The 26,403-nt window shown below is 47.8% G+C and overlaps 1 protein-coding gene across 1 annotated transcript in view; it reads left to right on the top strand.

Annotated features, from left to right (window-relative positions):
* The window catches only part of SGSM2 (small G protein signaling modulator 2), a 929,300-nt gene that overhangs the window by 839,691 nt on the left and 63,206 nt on the right, over positions 1-26,403 (top strand). The window lies entirely within an intron of this gene.

The following is a 26,403-nucleotide window of genomic DNA, read 5'->3' as shown; positions in this document are numbered from 1 at the left end:
GGGATCTTGATCTGGTTTTCCCCCGGGGTTATGTTCCAAATGCAGATATTTAGGGCGCTATGTCCTACTCTGTGGCATCCTAGATGGGAGTGACCTATACCTTCTCAACATATATGCCCCCAACACAGTAGAGAAGTGCAGTAGAGAAAGAGATTATCCCATATGCAGGAGCCAAACTCATGTGGGTGGGACATTTTAACTGTGTTGTAGATTGCCCAAACAGGTAAAAAAGCCCAGATTGACAGCTAAACTCCAGTAAATTATGACGAATCATCATGTTATAGATGTCCGGAGAGCAGCCCACCCTGATAGTAGGGTGTTCTAATGCTTTCCCCCGGGGCATACAGCAGACTGGACAGATTTTTAATTACTTAGACAATAGCACTAAAGGCTGAAGGGCTACAACACCCGATGATGTTCCTTTCTGACCACTCCCCACATCTAATGGAGTTTGGCGTATGAGGTCACATGCTTGCGCCAACACCGGAATATAGAGCCAGAAAGGCCTTTTGAGCTGAGCTTGAAGAAGTACTGACAGGCTATTTTGAGACTATCTGGATGACTGCAGCCACTAGGCCCTTAAAGTGGTTACACAGAAGGAAATCAATCAATCAATCAATCATCTCACTTGTATAGCGCGCTACTCACCCGGAAGGGTCTCAAGGCGCATGGGGGAAGGGGGCCGCTACTGCTCGAACAGCCAGGTCTTGAGTTGTCTCCTGAAGGCGAGGTGGATGGGGAGGGAGTTCCATGTCTTGGCCGCCAGGTAGGAGAAGGATCTGCCTCCGGCGGTGGCTCTTCGGATGCGTGGTACGGCGGCGAGGGCGAGGCTAGCGGATCATAGCTGGCGGGTGGGCGTGTGGAAGGTCAGGCGGTCGTTGAGGTACTTGGGGCCCAGGTCGTGGAGAGACTTGTGTGCGTGGGTGAGGAGCCTGAACGTGATCCTCTTGTTGACGGGAAGCCAGTGCAGGTTCCTCAGGTGGCCGGAGATGTGGCTGTGTCGAGGGATGTCTAGGATGAGTCGGGCAGAGGCGTTCTGGATGCGTTGTAGTCTTTTCTGTAGCTTGGCTGTGGTTCCGGCGTAGAGGGTGTTTCCGTAGTCCAGCCGGCTGGTGACGAGGGCCTGGGTGACCGTCTTCCTGGTTTCGATCGGGATCCATCGGAAGATCTTGCGGAGCATGCGGAGGGTGTGAAAGCATGAAGAGGAGACGGCGTTGACTTGTCTGGTCATGGAGAGGGAGGAGTCCAGGATGAAGCCCAGGTTGCGTGCGTGGTCTGTCGGCTTGGGGGCGGTGCCCAGGGCAGGGGGCCACCAGGAGTCGTCCCAGGCGGAGGGTGATGGTCCAAGGATGAGGACTTCTGTCTTGTCTGAGTTCAGTTTCAGGCGGCTGTTCTTCATCCACTCGGCGACGTCTTTCATCCCTTCGTGGAGGCTGGTTCTGGCGGTGTCGGGGTCTCTGGTAAGGGAGAGGATCAGCTGGGTGTCGTCGGCATAGGAGATGATGTTGAGGTTGTGTCGACGTGCGATGGCTGCGAGGGGTCTCATGTAGACGTTGAAGAGGGTGGGGCTGAGTGATGATCCTTGCGGGATGACGCAGATGACTTTGGTGGCCTCGGAACGAAACGGGGGGAGGCGGACTCTCTGTGTTCTTCCAGCTAGGAACGAGATGATCCACTTCAGTGCCTTCTCTTGGATGCCGGTGTTGCTGAGGCGCTGTACTAGGGTACGGTGGCAGACAGTGTCGAACGCGGCGGAGAGGTCCAGGAGGATGAGTGCCGCTGTTTCCCCGTTGTCGAGAAGGGCTTGGATGTCGTCGGTGGCTGCGATGAGGGCGGTCTCGGTGCTGTGATTGGCTCTGAAACCGGACTGCGAGGGGTCGAGGGAATCATTTGTCTCGAGGAAGGCGGCCAGCTGTCTGTTGGCGATCTTCTCAATGACTTTGGCAGGAAAAGGGAGGAGCGAGATGGGGCGGAAGTTCTTGAGGTCGGTGGGGTCCGCTGTTGGTTTCTTCAGTAGGGCGCGGAGCTCGGCATGCTTCCAGCTCTCCGGGAAGGTGGCGGTGTCGAAGGAGGTGTTGATGACGTCTCGGAGTTGGGGTGCGATGGTGGAGTCGGCCTTGTTGAAGATGTGGTGGGGGCAGGGGTCAGTCAGAGATCCGGAGTGGATGGTGTTCATCGTGCGGGCTGTGTCTTCGGTGGTCACTGCGGTCCAGGTGCGGAGGGTGGCAGTGGGGTGCGTTGGTTGGTACCTATTTCAAACAAGTGGAGAACACCAGCAGCTGGAGTGAGAGTTGGTAGACTGTAATTTGCGGTTGACTGCATTGCAGACTGGGAAACTGGCTGCAGACAGCGGATGACAGATGTCTACCCAGAGTAGACTCAGCGCTGTTCTAGATCTGTTCACACTGCATGAGTACAGTCAAAAGCTCCATGCCAAGAGGCATAAAACATGCTGCTGGTTGGCCTGGCTTCTGAGATGGGAATGGCCAATGCCTAAGATTTTGGCCTTGACCAGAACTAATGTCAAGACTGTAACTATGCAGGCAAGGATCAACAAAGTGCTGATTGGACACATACAAGAATAATACAGAGAGAGCGCCTACTCCACCCTCCTGGACTTGGTGACACTACCCAGATTAACGAGCAATAGAAGAGTCTAGAGGGAGACCTAGGATATGATGAACTGCCTGAGACAGTCAGCAAGCTGGCTAGATGTACATAGATGGGTCCCGATAGGCTTCCGGTGGAGTTTTATCAAACAAACCGCATCTAGCTAATTCAGAAGTTGCTAGACACCCTCCGTGAGGCCAAACAGCGGGGAGAGCTCCGAACATCCATGAGAGAAGCTAACATGATTGTGATCCCAATGCCCAGCCTATCGTCCACCCGCTGTGATCAACATAGACCTCAAAATACTCTACAAAGCCTTAGCAACCTGCCTCCGCAGAGTGGTGACCAGCCTGATTGGGAAGACAGGGGGGAAAAGTAATACCGCGGTCAAAAACTTTTTTTTCAAACATTATTTATTTTTTGATTTATTAACTTATGTAGTAATGGCGGCACGCCGCATGGCATGCCACCCTTGTTACAAAAGTGAATTCATAGGAGAAAAAAGTTGTTTGCCCGCCGTATTACTTTTACATTTGCAAAGTCAATAGTTATGCATTTAACTAATGCGAGACCTATTGCACTGCAAATGCTTGTTTAAATTATTTTATATGTATGACTTCAAGGATAAAGATACAGTGACTTTAATGAAATTGATCAAACATATTTTTGATTGTTAATTGGGATTTTAGAGTTAGAGTCGGTTCTGTAAAATAATCGGTCTCCTGCAAATTTTTCCTTGAACCTGTATAGAATCGATAATTAACATTAATTAGTGATTGGGTGCGGCTTTGAAGACATCGTATAATAAGCTGAAAGAGGCTGATATTGAATTATTTGTACATAGAAGCAGAAAGAGGAACTCTGTGCAATCCAATTCCGTTTCTTAAAAGCTGCATCAAGTGACTAAGTTAGAGATCAGAGTTTAAGTTCTGGTTGAAGAAAAGCATATTTCTGAAGCCAAAGACTGGCTGGGGTGAGATAGCCAGCTCAACAAGTGGGTGCCGCATAAGCTCAAAAGGACCTGCAGGCAGAAAGAAATTCCATGATCCCACAGACTGAATCAGTGGACATTTGTGGTTGCAAATCTTACTTATGACTTGGGACAATTCATCCGTATGGCAGAATGTCTGCTGTTGCAGGAGTAATGTAATGTGATGTAAATGGGGTCTTATATAGCGCAGCTATCACTCCAAGGAGCATCTTGGCACGGAGTGGGGTTGGACAAATGAGCGATCCCGGGGGCGGTCATTCAAAATTCAACTCTTAAATTTGTGTGTATTTTTTAAACAAGTTTGCGTGAAGGGCCGGATACAGGGGATGCACCTTCTTCACTGGCAACTACTTCCGGAAGAATGTGCAACTCTTTCCTGCAGTCAGAATGCAGCATTCGCATTATAATAAATGATGCTTGATGTTGCAAAGAAATGTACTATTGACTTTGAATTGCTGAACCCTGAAAGTATAGTTTAAGCACTCAAGACGGGCTAAGAAAAATGAAAGAGAAAAGGAGTGGGGAAAAATAAGTCCTAGAGAGCCAATAGCGAAAGTGGGCTCTCCCGTTGCCCCCTATTTACTCTATATAATATGGGAGGCTGAAGCAAAACGAAATTGGTAATGAATATATCAATTACACCCAAAAATTTAAATGTGAATACATTTTCATTTCTTAATTTTTTGATCGCATGTCGTTAATGCTGTCCCAAGGCCAGACCTAAAAAGTTCTCGTCGTAACAGAGATAAATCATTTGTGCATGGCCAAAATTACAATGCGTTAATTGATATTGTTATTTTCTGATCTGTAAACGTCGCATTGCAGAGGTCTAAACGGATACAAGTATTTTAAATAAAGACCTACATCTAAACACCTCATTGCTAAATTCCATTTATTTTTAAACCAATTGTGCAAATCGAATTGCTTTGAACGTGAAGCTAGAGCAGTGAAGTTAAATGTAACCACCAGATGGCGGTGTAATCACAGTCAAAGACGATACAATGTTCCTGCACATTAAATTTGATTTACAAATTGCAAACATCCAACAATAACGGAGAATTTTCTGAATGCAAACATTTTGCTATATTTGCCAAAGAAGTTAGAAACTTTCAGAGACTAGTCAACAAATTATCAATAACCGACCAAATAAAATAATAACTGACGATATCAATAGGTGTTACTTTAGAAGAGTGCATGCAAACGTACACAGACACAACTTCAGAGACATACATACACTAACATAGATAATACATCAGGGGCGTAACTAGACTAAAACTTCGGGGGGGGGGGGAGTTTGCACATGGATTAGTGGAGACAGAGACATCATAAGAGCCGAATCAAAATTAATTGTGGGGGGCTTTATTCTCAACATAATATAATTTTGGGGCTCTCAAGGAGTTTTAGCACAGTGCATGACAAATGTTCTATTTTAATATACATTAGGCCAGTAAACCTGGTGCAATGTGAAACACCAGATTCTATTTTACATCACAATATCGGGCACATCGAAACACTCCAAACACTCTGGGCCAATTTTGTCAACCTAACTAGTCTTAAACAAATCTTTCACAAGATATTTCAACATCCTTCCACCAAAGGAAGGCTTTGAAAATTGAAAGCAAATAATGCAGTTTAAGCACATTTATTTAGTTACTGCTCTGTTTGTGCTTCATTTACCTGTACACAGTACTTTTAAGTTATTTCTAAATATGATGTTAGTAGTGTAAACAGCTTTGTAGCTGTTTGGGGGAAGCTGCCACACATGCTAGCTCTATAGCACAAAGAACGTTGAATATATATTATTTGGTCCATTGTGACAACTCCCACCAAATATAGTTGAATTTGCAATGCTTGGGTAGACATTTAGCAAGAAACACAACCCATGTTTGATAAGGTTTGCTCTAATAGCATACATTAACAATAGAAACTGAGCACACAGGCTTTATTACAGATGATACCCCCACATCACAGATGGATGTCAATCTGGCATTATCAAGGGTAAGAGATGCTGACCAAGTTTTCCATTTGGCACTCATCTCACTGCACTCAGTACCCCTGGTCTAAGCGAAAGGATCAGAAAATAAACAGAGCTTTTGTATTTTTTACTTTCCAGTCCCTCTAGCTAGCCACTGGGCAGCAAATAAGTAGCTGTTGTGGAGCTTAGCATGGGTAAAGGGATCAACGATTGAGGCCCCTACAGCTATTGCTGCCTTTTTAGTGAACAAATACCATGGCAGCTCAGGGAGGAAATACAAACCCGCAACGTACCCCTGAACACAAATGGGAGTAGATTATTAAATAGCAAAAACATTTGTGAAAATAATTTGCAACAGTACTCGAAGAATGAGAATGTATTTACTGATAACAATGTTTGCAGATTTCTATTGAATTCTTGTGTGAAGCAAATTATGTATGAAATAAGACTTCTTGGGGTGGAAGCTTAGTAGCAGTATGACAGTAATTCCAGAACGAACTTTGGATGCATAATTCAGTCGCCTAATAAGAATGATGGGGTTAAAAATAGAACGATTGCATAACATTTTGGAGTATTCATAGTGTGTGAAGAAGACTGAAATGCAGACAAACTAGTTTCTGCTTTGTTGTGGCAGGCAGGAAATTAGACACAATTGCTAGGCCCTGCAAACTTAATCCCAACCTCATTTGAGTTAACATATTGGCTCATCTGAGCAGGAAGGAATTACTGTACAGACAGAAAATACCTTCACGAAGTATTATCAATTGTAAGCACTGCCCCTCCTGCTAACATAGCCTTCTGCCCTATAAACTATATCAGAAGACAAGACAACCATGCTGGCCTCTGTCCTCAGAGTAGTCATCTCTCCCTTCCACATTCCCTCCTGGAGTCTCCTCAGGTAAATGTGACTATTATAGCGAGGATTATGAGAGGTCTGCCTTGAGGTCTTTTGTAGAAGGTGGGCAGCTCCTGCTTCCAAGGGGCTCTTCTTGGCCCGCCCTACTATTTCCTGCTATCAAATAGTCAGACGATCCTCTTTTAAATCACTTTTAATTACCAACAGGGGAATATAAACAGAGCTGATACACAGAGACTAGAACTCTGGCCTCGAAACTGGCATCCCAGCCCTCATTCAATTCCTTCAGGAAGCTAGACACTGATATAACGTCCTTCTCTGTCCACAAAGCAACATTTTAAAACTCACTCCCTGCAAAGATAAGAAATATCCAAAACCACCTCGGATTCAGAGATGCAGTAAAGACCTGGCTATTCCGTAAAAGGTGACACCCCTACTGTAAAACAATCCCAAACCCTAACAACCCCACAAAGTTGAGTCAGTCACCAATGTACTGGTGGTAGGTATTTGTATCTATCACTCCTCTTCGCTCCATTCCAAGCTTAAGTTTATCTAACAATATTGCATGCATATTTCACAAAAACACATTGAAAATGATGCTCATTAGGACTGCACCGTTTTGTACTGTGAACTACTAGGCCCTGATTACAAATGCCTTGGAAGAAAGTGTGATATCTTTTGCACGTGTTAAGTTAGATATCTCAATGTATCCGGTGTGATAAATAGCATCAAATTGAGTTTTGTCTGAAAGATACATATTTTAGTATTCTCTGCACCAAAACCTGCATGCTTTGTTATTTACAAGGCACTTATCCCTCAGCAAAGTTTTTCCCAGGTACATGGTCAGGCAAACCTGTTGAAATGTACCTTGGAAAAATGTTGTGGTTGGGAGCTTGCGATGTGGATATGTGCTGGACCAGGAGCTACCATACATTTTGAAATTAAATAGGCCAAACGTAATCGATGGCTTTACCACTTAAGTTCATATAACACAAAGTTTTAAGCATGGTATAAAGGTGGAAACTACAAACTACAACACTTTAAAAATATATCTCAAACGTTTTCGAAAAGCATCATTGATGGTGCTTTTAAAGCTGTACCTAATTCAGAATGATTAACCATTAATCCACAGCACACAACATAATTAAGATAGCTGCAAGTGCTGTAATTTTAAAAAAGCAACAAAACTGATGCCCTTCTGTACATTTTATTTATAGGGGTTCTAGTAAACAACACATTATAAACTTAGCACTGCTTGAAAACTGTTTTAGTTAAATATATACATTTGTGTTCTACATTACACAGGCTAAAGGATAGTTTATAGTTCTGTAGGATTGAGTTAGCTATTTTATCAATCCCAGAAGGATGAATAGGTAAGTTGACTTTGTTAGCATTCAAATCCATGTCCTGTGGGCTCTAGAGTTGGTTGAGTGAATGAAGGTTCAAGCCAGGCTCGAAACAGATGACTTGCTCAGGCTCACCTTGATGTACTCTTAGACCCTTAAGACCCAAAAAGAGCCATGTTTGCGTGTTATGTTATGGACTCTTATATAGCGTGTGACTCACCCGGGGACATCTCAGCGCTTACCTAGGGGATAACATGAATTTATTTATTTTAAGAACTTGTAAAGCGCGACTGTCACCATTGCAGGCATCCTGGCGCTAATAGAGTCCAAACCCAGATAGAAACAGAGGCAGCGGAGTAAGCCAGGGGAGAGCAGCTAGCCAGGGAAAAGCCAGGTTTTTACCTTTTTGCTAAACTGCAAAAGTTCATTAGTGGCCCTAATCTCGATGGGGAGAGTGTTCCAGAGTCTGGCGGCAGTCACCTGAAAGGATCTACCACCAGCTCTGACCTTCCTAAATCTGGGAATGACTACCAGTTTAGCATCCGATGAGCGAAGGTGTCTGGAAGGAGTGTACCAGACAAACTTGGACTTTAGAGGAGCTGGACGGCATCCGTGAAGAGCCCTGAACACTATACAGAGGGCTTTAAATTGGATCCTCTGTCTAAGAGGAAGCCAATGAAGTTTTGCCAAGGCAGTAGGTCCATGAGATCTCCTAGGCAGCCCCAGCGCCAATTTAGCCGCCGCAGATTGGACCCTTTGAAGTCTGTCCAGTAGATACTCAGGGGACCCGAGCAGGAGGGCGTTACAGTAATCCAACCTGCTCAGGATGGTACATCTGACCACATGGGCACGAGCATGGGAGGGTAAAAGGGGCAGAACCTTCCTGAGTGAGCGAAGGATGGCAAAACAACAGGCCGATGTTTTCTGTACATGGGTGTCCATGCTGAGCCCATGGTTCAGCATGACTCCTAGGTTGTGGACAGAGTCCGCAGGCCGTACGGTGGAGCCGGATTCCGGGGGCCAGAAATTGTTGGGAAACGGTCGAGGGATCCTTGTTCCAGCGCTGAAAAGCACTTCAGTTTTCCCGGCGTTAAACTGAAGCGAATTTGCCTTTAACCAGCTTGCCGTGTTCCTTAGGCAGTTATGTAGGACGTCCACAGAGATGGACTCCTCTCCCTCCAAGGAGAGGATCATCTGCGTGTCATCGGCATAATTAATAATTCGAATGCCGAAACCTTTAATAAGCGAGATTAGTGGCCTAAGGTAAACATTAAAGAGAATAGGGCTGATGGAAGAGCCCTGAGGCACACCATGCAGAACCGGGGAGAAGGATGATTGAAAAGGAGGCATTGAGACCGCCTGCTGCCTGCCCTGCAGAAAAGAATGGAGCCAGCTCAATGCCGAGTCTCTCACCCCTGCCTCAGACAGCCGCCTCAGCAAGATCTTATGGTTAACTGTGTCAAAGGCGGCAGACAAATCAAGCAGGATCAAAAAAGATGCCTGATTTCTGTCTGCACGCCTCTGAAGTTCATCCATGGCGGTGATGAGGGCTGTTTCGGTCCCGTGGGCCGGCCGAAAGCCGAATTGATCCTCGTCAAGTAGGAGAAGTTGTTCCAGGTGGGTGGACAGAGTGTTGCTAACCACCCGCTCAACTATCTTGGCGGGGAAAGGCAGCAGTGAAATGGGACGGTAATTTTTTGAACACTCAGGATCCAAAGAGGGTTTTTTTAGCAGGGGGGAGACTAACGCCCGTTTCCAGTGAGCAGGGACAGTGCCAGTCACCAGGGATTGATTGCAGATGAGATGGAGTGAGGGAAAAAGCTCGTCCGCAAATTCCTTCCAAATTTTAGGGGGGAGCGGGTCCAAAGGAGAGCCGGAAACAATCCCTCTCGCTATATTAGAAAATTTTTCAAAAGTGAGCGGCAGGAACCTGAGCAAAGATCTTTCCAGAGCCAGAGCCGAGTTGGGTACCAGGTTAACCGGTGGAACAGGACCAGATTCCGGGGGGGAGTCACTGTTAAGGGGAATGTCCAGATCTGTAAAAATCAAATCGATTTTTTCTTTAAAGAATATGGCAAGATTGTCACAGAGATCTTGGGACGGGACAATCACATTCTTGCACGCGTCCGGATTGGTAACGCTGTTTAGGATGTTAAAGATACTCCTGGCGTTATTGGTGGTATTACAGATCAAAGAGGAGTAGTAGTCAGCTTTCGATCTTTTAATGAGATTTTTATAGGCAAGAATCTTAGTTTTCCATATTTCTTTAGAGGATTCATTGTAATCGCATCTCCATTTCCTCTCTGCTTGTTTACAGTCCCGTTTTGCAGTTTTGAGATCGTCGTTGAACCAAGGAGCAGAGTCTCTACCTCTAAAGATGCGATTTTTTAGAGGAGCACGTGAGTCAACGACCGATGAAATACTGGTGTAAAAGGAGTTATAGTTTTCCTCCGCACCCTTGTTTACATCAAAAAGCGAGCGATGGAACAGTTCGCCAGAAGAGTGTAATCGTGAGAGCGCTTTCCAATCTCTGCATTTAATTTCTCTAGTTGGGGCCGGTACATTATGTGAATCCAGTTTCTTATGTAGGAAGAATTTAACTAAGGAGTGGTCTGTCCAGTCCATTGGCAGGGTGTCTCCCATGACCACCAAATCTGGTCCCGCAAAGACCATATCCAATAGGTGGGCAGCTTTGTGGGTGGCTGTGGGAGACGCTCCTGAAATGTGGGGTCAAGTCCGGCAGCATGGGTGGCCCATGGCGCTACCTCGGCGCGGACGAGCGCAGACGAGCTTGCCTTAAGCGTGCCTTCGGCGCGCAAACGGCGCGCCCGCTGCGCTCGTCCGCTGCGCTTCCGGAAAAGGCACATGTTAAGTAGGGTGAGAGTGGTAAAAAGGGGGCGTGGCCTAAGTGTTGGTGGGCGTGGCCTCAGCGTGCCGAGGGTGGCGACAACCCAGCCAAATGACCCACGGCAGCGTTAGATTCTGCAGCGCGGTGGTGCCAGGGATAAAGTGCAAGTGAGTAGATTTAAAACACAAGTACACAATACAATTTAAAATGATTAGCAGCAAAAAACCAATCTCCCGGCTTCCGCCTGTTAAAGGTCAGGCTACCAACCAGATTAAAAGATCCTTAAGTATTGCCCGGCGGTGTCGCCTCCTAAACCCACAAGATATTAATCAATGAAGAGGCAGGCGCTGGAGACTGGAAGGCAGGAAACAAGGGTTTTTATTCTCTCCGGAGGAGAACACATCAGTTCGGACAGCAAGTATCGTCACGAGGTGCTCTAACCGCATCTCTGAGGCCTGGCCTCTTATACACAGCTTTATTGCTTTATTACATACAACACATTCTTGGCAATGCTTTGATGTACGGAAGGACATTCTCGGAATCCCCACTCCAAGCCCGTTCCCACACACATATACAGTAGAAATCCCCACCCCGGTCACAACAGGTGATGATTATCGCGCAGCGGGACATTCCGCCGATTCACGGAATGTGGGGGGTTTGATCGGATCTCATAGGGAGGGGGCTTTGATCAACTCGAGGGTCCTTCAATGAGGGAAGCTTCCTACTGTACGGGGGGGGGGGGGCAATAAACAGTATCGGCAGAGCTAGGTGTCGGCCTGGGAACGAGGAAGACAAACGGGCACACAGGAAAAGGGGATTTGTATCAAAAAGGCCTGGGACCATGAAAGGAATGAAGGGAAGTGTCGCGCTGGGAACAGGATGGGGTTCCGAGGCAGAGCCGCGCAGAAGAGGGGTTTATGACCCAAGACATGTGAGAGTAGGGGGGGGGTTGTCAGCGCGCGGGGGGTTGCCTGCGAGGTCGGGAGAGAGAGAGACGCTGGCTATCGGCGAGGGGCAGGGAGGCGATGGTGTACAAAATGGCTGCCGCTTACGCGCACGAATGGGCCCAAGGAGAGCAAGATGGTGCCGATAATGTTGACATTTTCAGTCTAACTTTTAACAGTCCTCCCTTTTCAACATAACTAGCCAACTTGCCTACTCAATGTCAATCTTCATCAAATTCCCAACCTCGGCATCATATAATGCTCCCATGCGTTCGTTTCCAAAGTCCACGGCCTTAGGGCAAATACAGTTTGCACATAATGAACACAGGGGTGGCAGACATTGAATTCCTAAGCATAGGCCACATATTACTACTACAGGAATTAGGATAATGGTGAACAGTCTCCAGCCCCAGTTCTTAACGGTGTTCCAGAACCAACCACCAAGCGACCATTCTTCCTGTTCCTGGTGGACTTCCGAAGAGAGTCTGTGAAGATGTTCGATGGCTTTGTACACTGAGGGCGAGTTGTCCGGTATGTATGTACAGCAGCTGGACCCAATAATGCGGCATGCTCCACCAGGGTCCGCAAGAACCACATCTAGGACAAGGCGGTTCTGTAGGGCCACCAAGCGGACCGCTTGGAGTTCGGCGGTGTTGTTGGCAAAGATACCAGCTGTGATGTTCATTGTTGTTTCAACTGCCTGAGTCAAATGTCGGATGGCCCGGCTGTTTGCCATCGGGCCCCAAAGAGGAACAAGTCCCTTCATAGCATCGAGGAACTGTGCTCCTGTTGAGTCGGCTTGCTCAATGTCCTTGGCTCGTTTTTGCCTATGATGATTCGCTGGGGCCACATAAGTCGGAGGAAGGACGAAGGAGATGAAACAAGTGCCCCCCCAGCCTTTGGGGAGCCAGGTGTAGGCCTTTGTGCCGCAGACGAAATACATGTTTGGGGACGATACAAAGGAAGGTGGATCCGTAGTGTCCAAAGTTCTGGTAAACCGGCAAGCACTGCGGCCCACCAGCTGTGTCCCATGTCCTTCTATGCACATGTGGCCTGTGACGTTGACGACTGATAGGGCCACAGTCAGAGTGGCAGCCGTTCGTTTCCGCAGGTAGGAGAAGGTGGATCTGGTTGGATTGTTGAACACCTGCATTTCAATTCGCTCTTTAGCAGGGATGTCCATGTGGATGGAGTCGTTGGAGGTCTGCGGGCAGAAGTGTGTCTTTGTTTTGTTTCGCCGGACCCCGTGGGAGAAATGCGTTACGGTTTTGCTGGAGGTGGCATTGTCCTTATAGCTTTCTTGTAGGAGGATCAGCCAAGCAAGGCAGGAGCCGTGAACTGAGAAGGGTGAAGGGATGAATGGTATCGAGTGTCCAGTGGCGTGGGGTAGCAACCCACAGATCCAACAGTTGGTGGCATTGGTGGCAAGATTGTGCTGGTGAAGGAGCTGTACGAAAGAGTTATTCCAAAACTCCTTTCGCCTCTCTCTGAGTTGGGAAGAGAGCGAAATCAGATAATGTTCCTTCGTGGTGGTAGGCTGAGCAGTGGTCAGGAAAGTTTCGTGAGCAGGTGCATTTTCTTCCACAATCCAGAGTGTGGTCATGAGGAGAAAGCAAAAAAGGATTGCGATGAAGAGTGCAATTGTCTTTGAGCTGTGGAGTCTGTCTGTTCTTGGGTTTCTGTAGTGGGTATTTCCTGTTGTCTCCATCATCTTCTTATTTGGCGCTTCCATCATCTTCTTATCTGGCGCTTCCATCATCTTCCTTTTCAAGGTGCTCAGTAGTGGGCAGAACCACAGACTTAGTTTAGCTTCTCTCCAGGCAACCCTTGATCGCTTTGGGTCACCGTGTTGAGTTTCAACTTAGTTTGTGGTCTACTTAGCCGAAGCTCCCTCCTTTCGACGCAGGAAATACCCTTCTCTGGATGGCACAGTGGGATCAGGGAATTTAGAAAGTTCAAGTGCTTCGGTATCAGGATAGCAGGTTAGTGACGGTCGGTCCTTGTTCAGGAGCTCTTCTTGGTCGCCGATGTTTTCTGTCGTGGCCAGGGTCGGGGAGACCTTCTTACAGTGGTGCGCGTGCAGCCAATGCCTTTTCCCCTCCACACGAAGAGCCGTCCGGGTGGTGATTAGCACTTGCCAGGGGCCCGTCCACCGGGGTTCCAAACTTTTCGCCCGCTGAAAGTTTCGGATCAGCACGAAATCCCCGGGTTGGATGGCGTGACCCGGACCCCTGGAAGCATCGGGGATGGCCTGCTGCACCTGCTGATGAATGACAGACAGAGTTTCAGTCAACTTATACAGATAATCAGACATTAGGACGTCCGGGACGTCATGAATGGAAGTTGGCCTTGGTGCGACCAGATACTCATGGGTCGGCCGAAAACAACTTCATAAGGGGTTAAGTGATGTCTGGTGGGGGTGGAACGCATCGATAGCAATGCTATTGGGAGGGCGTCTGGCCATTTCAGACCCGTGGTAGCTACTATCTTGGCCAGTTTAAGTTTTAGTGTGGCATTGTGTCGCTCAACAAGTCCAGCGGACTGGGGGTGAAAGACTGCGTGAAATTTTTGCTTGATGCCCAACCCCTTTAAGATGAACTGGATGACTTCGGCTATGAAGTGGGGGCCATTATCGCTCCATAAAATACGACAAAGGCCGTAACGAGGGAAAAACTCCTTTAACAGTACCTTCGCGGTGGCCATAGCAGTGTTGTCACGGGTTGGGTATGCTTCCACCCATTTGCTAAAGGCGCACACCACGCCGAGTACATATTTCAGGCCTTGGCACCTATCTAGCTGGATGTAGTCCATTTGCAGGACCTCAAATGGGTGGTTTGGGACCCCAAATCCTCCCCGGGGCACTACAGTTCCTTTCCCGGGGTTGTGTTGCAGGCATATCAAGCATTGTTGGACCAGACGTTTGGCGGAATCTGTGATTTTATCATTGTGCCAAACTCTGGAGACAAGTTCAATCATGGGGGCTGATCCTATGTGGGCAGGGGAGTGTGCCATAGCCAGTATGGGAATCAGGTATGAATCGGGTAGCAACCATTTGTTTGTTTCTCTTGTCCGCCAGCAGCCTTCATCGTCTTTTAATCCCACCCGTGTCCATTCAGTCAACTCGTGTTGTGTGCTAGCCGTTTGAATGTCTCTAATAGTGTCTCTAGCGTCAGTCCATTTTTCTGCTTGTGACCTGGTCACGTACATATGTGTTGTCGTCCTATTTTCAGCTGTCGTTCGGGCAGTGATGTCGGCTAGCGCATTTCCCTGCCCAATTATGTCTGTCACCTTTTTGTGTGCCTGGCATTTGACGACTGCAAGCTTGTTGGGGAGAAGGACGGCCTCGATCAAGGCGGAGACTAGATCCCCATGCAAAATGGGGGTGCCGTGTGAGGTCAAGAATCCCCTTTCCCTCCAAAGGAGCCCAAAATGGTGAACCACCCCAAAGGCATACTGGCTGTCGGTGTAAATGTTCGCTGTAGTTCCTGTTTTCAGGATGCAGGCTCGGGTCAGGGCAATCAGTTCCGCTGCCTGGGCAGATCGTTGCGTGATACGGGCTGTCTCAACTACAGTTCGGGCCGTGGTGACTGCATAGGCAGCGGAAGTGGTGCCATCGGGGAGTTTGATGCAAGAACCGTCCACCCACAGCTCTCCGTCAGGATCAGGGAAAGCCGTGTCTCTAAGGTCAACCCTACTTCTAGTCTGCTGGTCCGTAAGAGTCACGCAGTCATGTACAGGGTTCACGTTGGGATCGTTTTCTGGCAAGGGTAACAGAGTTGCCGGGTTCAGTGTGGTGCATCTTTTCAGGGCGATATGGGGTGCAAGCAAAGTCAGTTCGTATCCAGTCAGTCGTGCACTCGTCAGATGTTGCGTCTTGGTTTGGTTCAGGAGGGTGTCGACTGCATGGGGTACCAGTACCGTGAGGGAATTCGAGAGTACGATCCCCTCACTCTGTCGGATAGAGATTGCAGCAGCAGCTACAGCTCGAAGGCAGGCAGGCAAGGCTCTGGCTACAGGGTCAAGAGTGGCAGAGAAGTAAGCGCACGGTCGTTGCTTTGGGCCAATGGCCTGGGTCAGGACAGATAAAGCGCACCCCTCCCTTTCGTGAGTGTAAAGGGAGAAGGGCTTTTTGTAGTCAGGGGTACCTAGGACAGGGGCTGAACAAAGGGCATCTCGTAGTTCCGTGAAGGAGGTTTGACACTCAGGGGTCCAAGGGAGTGGGAAAGGGACGTCTTTACCTAGCCGAGAAAGCAGTGGCTTCACAACGAGGCTAAAGTTTGGTAACCACTGTCGGCAGAAGGAGGTGAGGCCTAATAGGGAGCGTACCTGCTTCTGGGTCTTAGGGACAGGAGTATCGAGAATGGTTTGGATTCGATCAGGGGTGAGTTTTCTTCCTTCTTTGGACAAAAGGTGGCCTAGGTAAGTGACCTGGGGTTGGCAGAATTGCAACTTCTTCTTGGAGACCTTGTGGCCGTTTTCTGCAAGGAAGTGCAGGAGTTGAATGGTGCCCGTGACTGCTAATGGAGTGGTGTCGGCTGCTAAGAGGATGTCATCGACATATTGCACTAACACCACTCCGTCAGGTAACTGGACTTGATCCAGTTGTCTCTTGAGGGCCTGGCTGTAGATGCTAGGGCTTTCTGTGTAGCCCTGGGGTGCTCGGCAGAACCTATATGAGCGTTTTTTTAGGGTGAAGCCGAAGAGGTATCGGCTGTCTGGGTGGATGGGAATGGAAAAGAATGCGTTTTTGAGGTCAATGAGAGTGAAGGTGGTGGCAGTAGAAGGAATCAAAGTCAGGATGGTGGTGATGTCCGAGACCACAGGGTACTGGGGTACCACTACCTTGTTGATCTCTCATAGGTCAATGATAAAACGGTATGCTTTCTCATCTCCCTCTCCCTGTTTCTTGATGATGGGCAAGATAGGGCTGTTGCAAACGTTGCTAACTACTTCCTCTACCACTCCTGCGTCTAGCAGTGACTGGATAATCTTAGCTAATGCCTTCTCGCCCTCGGGCGATATCCGATATTGTGGAAGTTTTGGGAGAGTTGCGTCTGGTCGGACAGTAATGTGCACTGGGTCAATCAGCATGCGCCCTACGTCCGAATCCGCCTTGGCCCACAGATACGGAGGCAGAGTGTTAATTAGGGATGTGTCAGCGTCGGAGATGGAAAACATGCGTCGGGGAGGGCAATGTCTAAGTAGGACAGGGTTGTCGTAAAGGAAAACTCGAACTCCGTCTTGAGAACATCTGATCGTCGCTCGGAAGTGTTTCAATAGGACAAGTCCCATAATGGCGTCAGGGCTATTGGAGGAAAGCAAAAACGTGGTGTCAGTGGTGTTGTTTTCTACGTCAAAGAGGATCGGGGCGGACAAAGGGTTAGTGGAGGGCGTTCCATCGAAACCTGTCGATGTTATAAGTGAGCCAGACAAGGGTGCCCCCGGAATCAGTCGTTTAGATAACACACTACGTGTTGTGCCAGTGTCTACCAGAAATGGAGACTTGGTACCCAGGACCTTAGCAGTGACGTAAGGGCCTTGCTGGTCAACATAGAGCTCGACTGGATCCCTCCCTTGCCCTTGGCAGTCCTATGCAAAGTTGTGGGTGTCATCATAGTCAGATTGCTGGTATTGGTTCTGTCTGGGTCGATCAAATGTATTTGGTCTGCCTGATCTGTCGTTAGTCGTGTCATTTGGGGGCCCTCGCTGTGGTCCCTTATTTCTCGGCCCATTTGCTATGTCCTTGGGGTCTTTGTTTCTGATCATGTCCAGAAGAACTGGGCACTGGGATTTCCAATGGCCAGTTCCTTTACAGAAAGCACACTGGTCCTCTCTAATGTCTGTACGTCCACTGTGGGGAGTCGAGGTACGGTCCTGGGACTTAGGGGCGTTCGTCTGATAGTTTCCCCGGCATTGGTCTCGTCCTATAGTCACCCCTTGCAGGTGGGCCATCATCACCCTCTCTTTCAAGTCCTTCTTCTTTCTCTCTGTTGCCCTATCGTTTTCATTTTTCTGATGTTCATAATATTGAGCCATCTGGAGGATAGCCGTAGGTTTGGAGGCTGCCCAACTACTCTCGCTAGCCTGCAGTTTCTGGGAGACCTCGGATGACAGACCCTTAACATAATTCTGGACAAACAGATGGTGTCCGGTTGCGGTGGTCATGTCCTGGCCGCTGTAATCGGAGAACACCGTTTCGAACCGGGAGAAGTATTCCGATACATCCTCCTGGGGTTTCTGGCGACAGGCCGTTACTATCGACCAGTCCACTTTCTTTTCCGGAATCAGGGTTTTTAATTTCTGTACGATTTTATCTGGGAGGTCTAAAATGGATTTCAAAGGTTTTTGTCCCGGTCCTCGTTGTTTGTCAATTTCCTCGAGTTGTACCCAGGTATGTCCGAGCAGCTCAAGGTGGTCGACTTTCCGGATTTGCTTCCACACATCAGCTGGTAGACATAACCCGAAAAACAAGTCGATGTCAGCCAGGGTCATAATCGTTGAACCTAGGGCTGTACCCAATTCAGTATAGAAGGCAGTGGGGTTTTTACGTAGGTCTGGCAGAGATTTTCGGAATGTCAGAATCTCTTGCCGGTCCCATGGCTGGTAGACCCAGTTGTACACTACTCTTCCTTTTGCATCTTGGTGGTTTGCATCATCGTGAGTCCCTGCACCTCGTGGAGGCACCCAGTAAGGGGCAGCCTCTCGTATTGGCATCATGGCGTTAGGTTGCTCAGTTTGTGGTTCGGTCGCCACGGATGTCGTGGGTTTAGTTCCCGATTCTCGTTCAGTGAGGTGGCGGAAAACCTCAAGCGTACGCGTAAGGAGGTCCGTCACATCACACTCGCCCTCATCCCCGATATCGACCTTCCGGTACAGAGTCGTTAGGCTCTCGGGACCTTTGTCTCGATATCGGTCCTCGTATGCGTTCAAGACATGGTAACACAGTCGTACAGTAAAGTGTCGTCTGTGACTACCTGTATATGATTTAAACATATCCGTGATGTACTCTTCACCTTCCTTCCTTTCTACCAGTGTTCTTACTATCTTGTCGATCCCTGCTCGCTCATCTTTGCTTAGTCTGTTTGTTCTTGCAGAACCGGCCCCTCGGGTCTCATGGTCACCTAACGTTGTTGTTTGCGGAGTATTTGGTACAAGGGGTTCGGCCGGCACAGGGACCATGGGGGCCGAAGCTGTGGCACTACCCTCATTTGCACCTGGGGGTGGTGGGTGTTGTGCTAAGGGTTGGGAAGGGGCATATGGAGGGGGCATGTAGATGGTCGGAGGGCCTAACAGCAGATCATCGCTCGCTCGTTTTTGTCTCGAGGATAAATCAGGGTAGAGCATGGAGGGCGTTCTAACTGGGCACTGGCTTGATGTTTCCATTTCTAGTTTCTGTTTGGCTTTCTCTCTTTCCTTTATCTCTCCTTCTAGCTTCTGAGCAGCTAGGTGGGCTGCTTTTCGCAGCTCTTTTTCCAACCTACTCTCAATTTTCCTTTTATGTTGTTCAGTTTCTTTGCGCCACATGCCGAAACTATTAAGCATAGTGGGCATTGTCTTATTTTTACCTAGGGCTGTTTCTAGCGCGTTTATTTTGTCATCATCGAAGGATCCTATCAGTGGCCACTGACTTTCTCCATTCTTTGTCGTATATTTATGCCACAGTTTGTTATAGGCTATAGCGATCAATCCATGCTTCATGAACATGTCCTTATTAGGGGTGCCTTCCGGTGGAGCCGGATGGTTCATCTCTAATAAGCGGTCCGGGCTAAACAGGCTACCGATCAGTGGGGAGAAGACAGACATGACGGCTCGCAACGAGGGACAAAAAGTCAGCACTGCCTATCTTATCACTGTGTGCAAAGACTAGACAGAATATTTCTATTCTACGTTGTTTGCAAGCAGTGAATACCTCATGAACCAATATAAAAATAAAAAAACAATTCAGTGGGGAGAATAAGCAGGCTCGCAAAAGGTCTGCATTACCTACCCTTTCACTATCTGTAAAAAGGGTGGGGAGAGGGGCTCTTTCCTGTTTGCAGACAGAGAATCTCCAGAAAAACAGTCTGTGAACAATAGTTCAGTTTCAAGTAATTAATCAGTGGGGGAGAAAGATAGACACGACAGTTGCATTACCTATCCTCCACCGTTTGCAAAGGGAGAGCCTGTTGTTTCTCCGTTTGCAGACAGAGGATCTCCAAATAAATTAACAAAGAGTAATACTAGTATTTTCTAGACAATTCAAATGACCATTTCGTAATTCGTCGTGTTTACACGACCTTACCCGGACCGCATGGACAGTTTCTTGTCTTCCGAATCCAGCGCCCGATCGTCCTCTTTTCCTCGTATTCCTCGCGGCACTCCTGATGGTTCCCAGTCAGGACCGTAGATCACTCGAGAGAGGTCTGTTCGGAACCAGTGAAGTTCGGATGATCGGCTGTCAGACGAGGGTCTATCGGACAGGCGCGCTCCCGATCGTTGCAGTCGTTCACTCTGTCGTCAGGACCTCTCCCACTGGATCCACGAGTCACTGATGGGCCCCACGTTTGGGACGCCAATTGTTAAAGGTCAGGCTACCAACCAGATTAAAAGATCCTTAAGTATTGCCCGGCGGTGTCTCCTCCTAAACCCACAAGATATTAATCAATGAAGAGGCAGGCGCTGGAGACTGGAAGGCAGGAAACAAGGGTTTTTATTCTCTCCGGAGGAGAACACATCAGTTCGGACAGCAAGTATCGTCACGAGGTGCTCTAACCGCATCTCTGAGGCCTGGCCTCTTATACACAGCTTTATTGCTTTATTACATACAACACATTCTTGGCAATGCTTTGATGTACGGAAGGACATTCTCGGAATCCCCACTCCAAGCCCGTTCCCACACACATATACAGTAGAAGTCCCCACCCCGGTCACAACAGGTGATGATTATCGCGCAGCGGGACATTCCGACGATTCACGGAATGTGGGGGGTTTGATCGGATCTCATAGGGAGGGGGCTTTGATCAACTCGAGGGTCCTTCAATGAGGGAAGCTTCCTACTGTACGGGGGGGGGCAATAAACAGTATCGGCAGAGCTAGGTGTCGGCCTGGGAACGAGGAAGACAAACGGGCACACAGGAAAAGGGGATTTGTATCAAAAAGGCCTGGGACCATGAAAGGAATGAAGGGAAGTGTCGCGCTGGGAACAGGATGGGGTTCCGAGGCAGAGCCGCGCAGAAGAGGGGTTTATGACCCAAGACATGTGAGAGTAGGGGGGGGGTTGTCAGCGCGCGGGGGGTTGCCTGCGAGGTCGGGAGAGAGAGAGACGCTGGCTATCGGCGAGGGGCAGGGAGGCGATGGTGTACAAAATGGCTGCCGCTTACGCGCACGAATGGGCCCAAGGAGAGCAAGATGGTGCCGATAATGTTGACATTTTCAGTCTAACTTTTAACACGCCTCAGGAGGTAAGGAGTTCTAGGGTCGCGCTTGTGAGTCAGCGCGCTCTAAATACCCGGATGTAAAAAGGGGCGTGGCCTAAGTGTTGGTGGGCGTGGCCTCAGCGTGCCGAGGGTGGCGACAACCCAGCCAAATGACCCACGGCAGCGTTAGATTCTGCAGCGCGGTGGTGCCAGGGATAAAGTGCAAGTGAGTAGATTTAAAACACAAGTACACAATACAATTTAAAATGATTAGCAGCAAAAAAACAATCTCCCGGCTTCCGCCTCAGGAGGTAAGGAGTTCTAGGGTCCCGCTTCTGAGTCAGCGCGCTCTAAATACCCGGATGTAAAAGGGGCGTGGCCTAAGTGTTGGTGGGCGTGGCCTCAGCGTGCCGAGGGTGGCGACAACCCAGCCAAATGACCCACGGCAGCGTTAGATTCTGCAGCGCGGTGGTGCCAGGGATAAAGTGTAAGTGAGTAGATTTAAATCAGGTTGAAATATGAATTACTCGGGAGAAACCAGGTTAAAACAGGAACGTTTTTAATTGCTTTCTAAAAGCCAAGTAGGATGTAGATTTACGCAAGGCCTCTGGTAACGAATTCCAGTATTTGGGAGCAATGTATGAAAAAGCTCTACCACCTGTACGACTTAACCGGATACGTGGGACCTTCAAGAGGGCCAATGAGTTAGATCTTAGATTGCATTCGGATACCTGCTTGGAGAGATTGTTTTGCAGATAGCGGGGCCCCCACCCCTTGAGTGCGTTAAAGAAAAGACAGCAGATCTTGGAAAAAGATCTTTTTTCACTGGGAGCCAGTGCAGTTCTTTGAGTAGGGGAAGAGATGGAGATCCTGGGGGGCGATTTAGAACCATCCTTGCTGCAGTATTTTGGATCACCTGAAGTTTAGTTAATGTTGTCTCACCTCCTTCAGCCAACAACGCATTCCCATAGTCGAGCCGACTCACGACCATTGCCTGGACTACTGTTCTGCGGTGTTCTAGTGGCAGATAGGGAAGTATTCTGAGTAGTAGACGCAGGCTATAGTAGCACGCCCGGAGATGTTCTTGACGCTATCTTTCATGGTGAGTCTATAATCCAGTTGGATTCCCAAGCTCTTTACTGAGGATGATGGAATGGGGGCTTCATCCAGCTGGGAGGGCCACTAGTCAGATGACCAGGAGTGAGCAGCTCTATGCAGGAGCATAAGCTCCGTTTTACCCAGATTGAGCTGGAGACAATGCTCCCTCATCCAGTCCGAGATTGCTCACATTCCACCCGAAAAACGTAGTTTCTCATCAGTGGAATTAGAACCGATTGGAAACAGCAGCTGTGTATCGTCGGCGTACGAGACTATCTCGCAGCCGAATGGTTGAACAATCTTAGCCAGGCGAGCCATATACATATTGAAAAGGGTGGGCCTGAGGCACCCCCTTGTCCAGCAGAATTTATGTTTTAGATACAAACGGACCCAGGACAGTGGTTTGCCATCTATCGGTTAAAAAGTTCCTCAGCCACTGCAGGGCCACACCCCCGAAGCCGCACTTAAGCAATCTCTCCGCCAGCCGTCAATGAGAAATAGTATTTAATGCCGCGGAGAGATCTAAGAGGATTAAGATCATGGATCCTCCGGCATCAAGGGTTAGTCTCAGTGAATCAGTTATTGCCAAAATGGCCGTTTCTGTGCTGAAGCCCCGGCGAAAGCCCGACTGTGAAGGGTCGAGAATGTCGTTGAATTCTAAATACTGGCTAAGTTGTTTATTTATTACTGTTTCCAGCATTTTGCCAAGCAAGGGCAACAGGAATATTGGTCTAGGTTGAGGCTTTTCACTGCCACTCACACTCTAACCTCATCCAGCAAGAATAAAAAAGAAAGCATTGAACTGTGATGTAAAACAAGAGAAAGTAATAGCCATCTAGCGTCTGAAATTCACAATGAGAAACCCGGAAAACTGAGTTCAATCCCAGCTTCCATGCTTGACTAAATGGTGTGATCCTAGCCAATATTTAATTTCACCTTACCTCCTTTTATTATTGCACATGGCAGCACCTTGAAATATATGAGCACCGTATAGAAATGTCTTGCATATGATTTAATAGTCTATAATACTTCTACATGTATAATAGGAATCTAGGCCACATTTAGAGTGCACATGACAACTATCTTGCCTCTTAGTGGCTTATTTATGGGATTTTGGCATAGGGCAGTGCAGCAAGATACCTTGCAGTGCTGCCCTATGCCAAATTGAAAGGGTAGGAATGCATCATATATTTGCAATATGGTGCATTTGTGTCCTCTCACCCTGCACTGGTGCCGTTTCTACAGCCTTGGTGCAAGGGTGCCTCCGTTGCATGCAGGATTTATTTTGTGCGTGAAGTGGCACCTTCCTGCACAAAAACAATGCTAATAGGTGTTTTCCACACATAGAAATAGGAAACAAGGAGGAAAAATGAACATATTTCATCTTGTGAAGTGAACAGATTTGGCGTTTTCCCATATTTACATGACTTTGTAAATCTGGGGCAGCTTCAAATTCCATCGGTGTTGTGCGGGAAAACCTACTGCAACGCCCATAAAATGCCTCCGGGGTAAAGAGTAAGACAACGCAGTGATTTGTGCTGCATCGCCTTAGTGATGATTTATGAGGCCACATAAGGCCATGCAAGGTGGCTTTGCGTGGCATCTAAATCGAAGTATGTACGGCAGGGTGCCAGAGTGTGTTACTTCATACACATATTATATAGAGACAATGACTCATAAATGTGAAAGTCAATGTATAGGAAATGTTACTTAAGACATTGAGGACTACAAGGTGTAAGAATCAGATGTCATCCATACTGGTAGGCAGTGGCGTAGCGTGGGCAGGGCCACAGGGGTGGCTGCCCCGGGGCCGGTGCAATATTCTTAGGGGTGCAAATTTTTAAAAGAAAAAAAACATTTGTGGTGGAAGGGACTCAAGTCACGTCGGTGCTGTTGTTTGCAAGTGCAGGTTATGTTGTCTTGTTGGCCTTCCCCCACAAAAGTGTTGCACAGAGCTGTAACCTCATGCATGCTCATGGCCTCGGGCAGGTGGGAGCTGCTCGCGCTGTTTCCCGGTGGCACACCCAGTGTAACATCTCTTTTAGTACCATGGCACCGTACGTCATGTGTCGGTTTGGGATGATGGGTTGAGTCACCCGGGGTGTGGCATCAATTAATTATTTCATCCATTATTCAGTCTTTCGTCATTCATTCTGTCCTTACATCTGTGTGCCCATCCATATCCAAACCTATTTAACCATTTCAAAACCTATCCATCATCTATCCTTCCATCCATCATTTCACTCATCCATCCCTCCATCCACCCTTTCACTCATTCATCCATCCATCCTTTTACCCATCCATTCATTCACTCATCCATCCAACCATTTACCCTCTCACCCATCCAGCCATCCTTTCACTTACTCATCCATCCAACCATTCACCCAGTCACTCATCCGTCCATTTGTCCATTCATTCACCATTTCACTCATCCATCCATCCTTTCTTCCAGCTCTTCACCCTCCCTTTCTCTCATCTATGCATTATTTCACTCATCCATCCTTACATCCATCTTTTCACTCATCCATACACCCATTTGCCCATCCATCTTGTTAATCATCCATCCATACTTTCACTCATCCATCCATCCCCCTTTCACTTAGCCATCCTTTCAGCCATCCATCCACCCAACAATCACTCATGAATCCACCCATTGACCATATCACTCATCCATCCTTTCTCTCATCCATCCACCCTTTCACTCATCCATCCATCCTTTTGCCCATATACCGTCCCTTTGACTCACTCATCCATCCTTACATCCACCCTCTCACTCATCCATTCCTCCATTCACTCTTTCACTTATCAATTCATTAATCCTTCCATCATTTCACTCATTCATCAACCCATTCACTCTCCCATCACCCACCCTTTCACTCATCTATCCATTCTTTAACCCATCCATCCACCCTTTTACCCATCCATCCACCCTTTTACCCATCCATCCACCCTTTTACCCATCCATTAACCCTTTTGCCCATCCATCCACCCTTTTGCCCATCCATCCACCCTTTTACCCATTAATCCACCATTCCACCCATACATCTATTAGCCTTTCTCTCATGCATCCTTCCACTCACTCATCCATCCATCCTTTCTCTCATTATCCATCCATTCACCCTTTCACTCATCCATTCATCCCTTAACTAATCCATCCAGCCACTTACCCTTCCTTTACTTACTTACTCACCCACCTTTTCACATTAATTATGAGCTGAGCCTTTGCCTGCAGAGTTGCAAACAGAAGAGACCCATCAGGAACTTCACCCTTGCTGTAGTTCCTAAAGCAAGGAGTGGGTGAAGGTTCACTATGCCCCTGCACATAGGCAATCTGAAAACTTGGAAGTCATGAGACATGCATGATGCCCAGTGCCGGCCCTGGGGTGACTTTGACATGGTGTTGTTTAGAGGGCTTTAACTGGGTTGAAAAAACTTGGGGGTCTCTCCAAAGAGCATGTCCAGTGTAATTAAGGGCGTGGCTTAAAACACAGTAGCTACAAATCTGTGCTTAGCATAGTATGCTGCCCGATGGGTATTCCTACTACTTCTGTTATTGCAGCCAAATATATAATACAGCACACATACAACAAGCCAGGAAAGCAGCAACTATGGCTTCCTTGTATATAATATTGAAAATGCTTCAGATCTAAAAGGATGGGACTGTGGAAGAACAATACCCCCCTTCTTTTTAACTTCTTTCACTGGCTTCTTTACATGAACTGGATTCTTTACATTCCTTCCATCAGGTGAGGTGCAACATTTTTCTTTATGTATGGTAAAAACAGAATGCCCTGCACTAGACCAAGGCAGGAGGAGGCTCACCAGATGCTTTAAAGCCTAGACTGGCCCATTGTCATTCTTTATGTGACAATCATCCGGCATACAGAATGACAATGGGAGGAGAGAAGGAGCGAGAAAGGAGTGGGTATACAGAATGAATTGCCCACAACCGAAGTGGTATCGGTAACCAATCAGGCATCTGGATGAAGGGAAGCAGAATAAAAATACCAAGGGGACAAACCATGTGAAGAATTTAGGCCTGATAGTCAAACATTAGTGGTAGATGATTAGGGGGATGACAGGAAAAGCCAGCCAACTGAAAGAAGATTCAAGTTATTTTATTTCTCTAATTGCAATTGAGCCACTCGGGCTTCAGCTGTAAACATCTTAAGCTAAAGCGCGGGTGCAGCCTTTGTACCATAAGTAAACATTTGTTACAATAGCGGCACACGCGCTTTAGCATTACAACTCTTGAGCTAAAGCGCGGGTGCCGCAATTGCTTAAAAGTAAAGAAATAGGAAAAAAATCACATTTCTTTTCTATTTCTTTACTTTTGAAGT

The sequence above is a fragment of the Lissotriton helveticus genome, chromosome 3_1, assembly GCF_964261635.1.
Source record: "Lissotriton helveticus chromosome 3_1, aLisHel1.1, whole genome shotgun sequence".
NCBI classification, from domain to species: Eukaryota; Metazoa; Chordata; class Amphibia; order Caudata; family Salamandridae; genus Lissotriton; species Lissotriton helveticus.
This window is presented reverse-complemented; position numbering and strand designations above follow the sequence as displayed.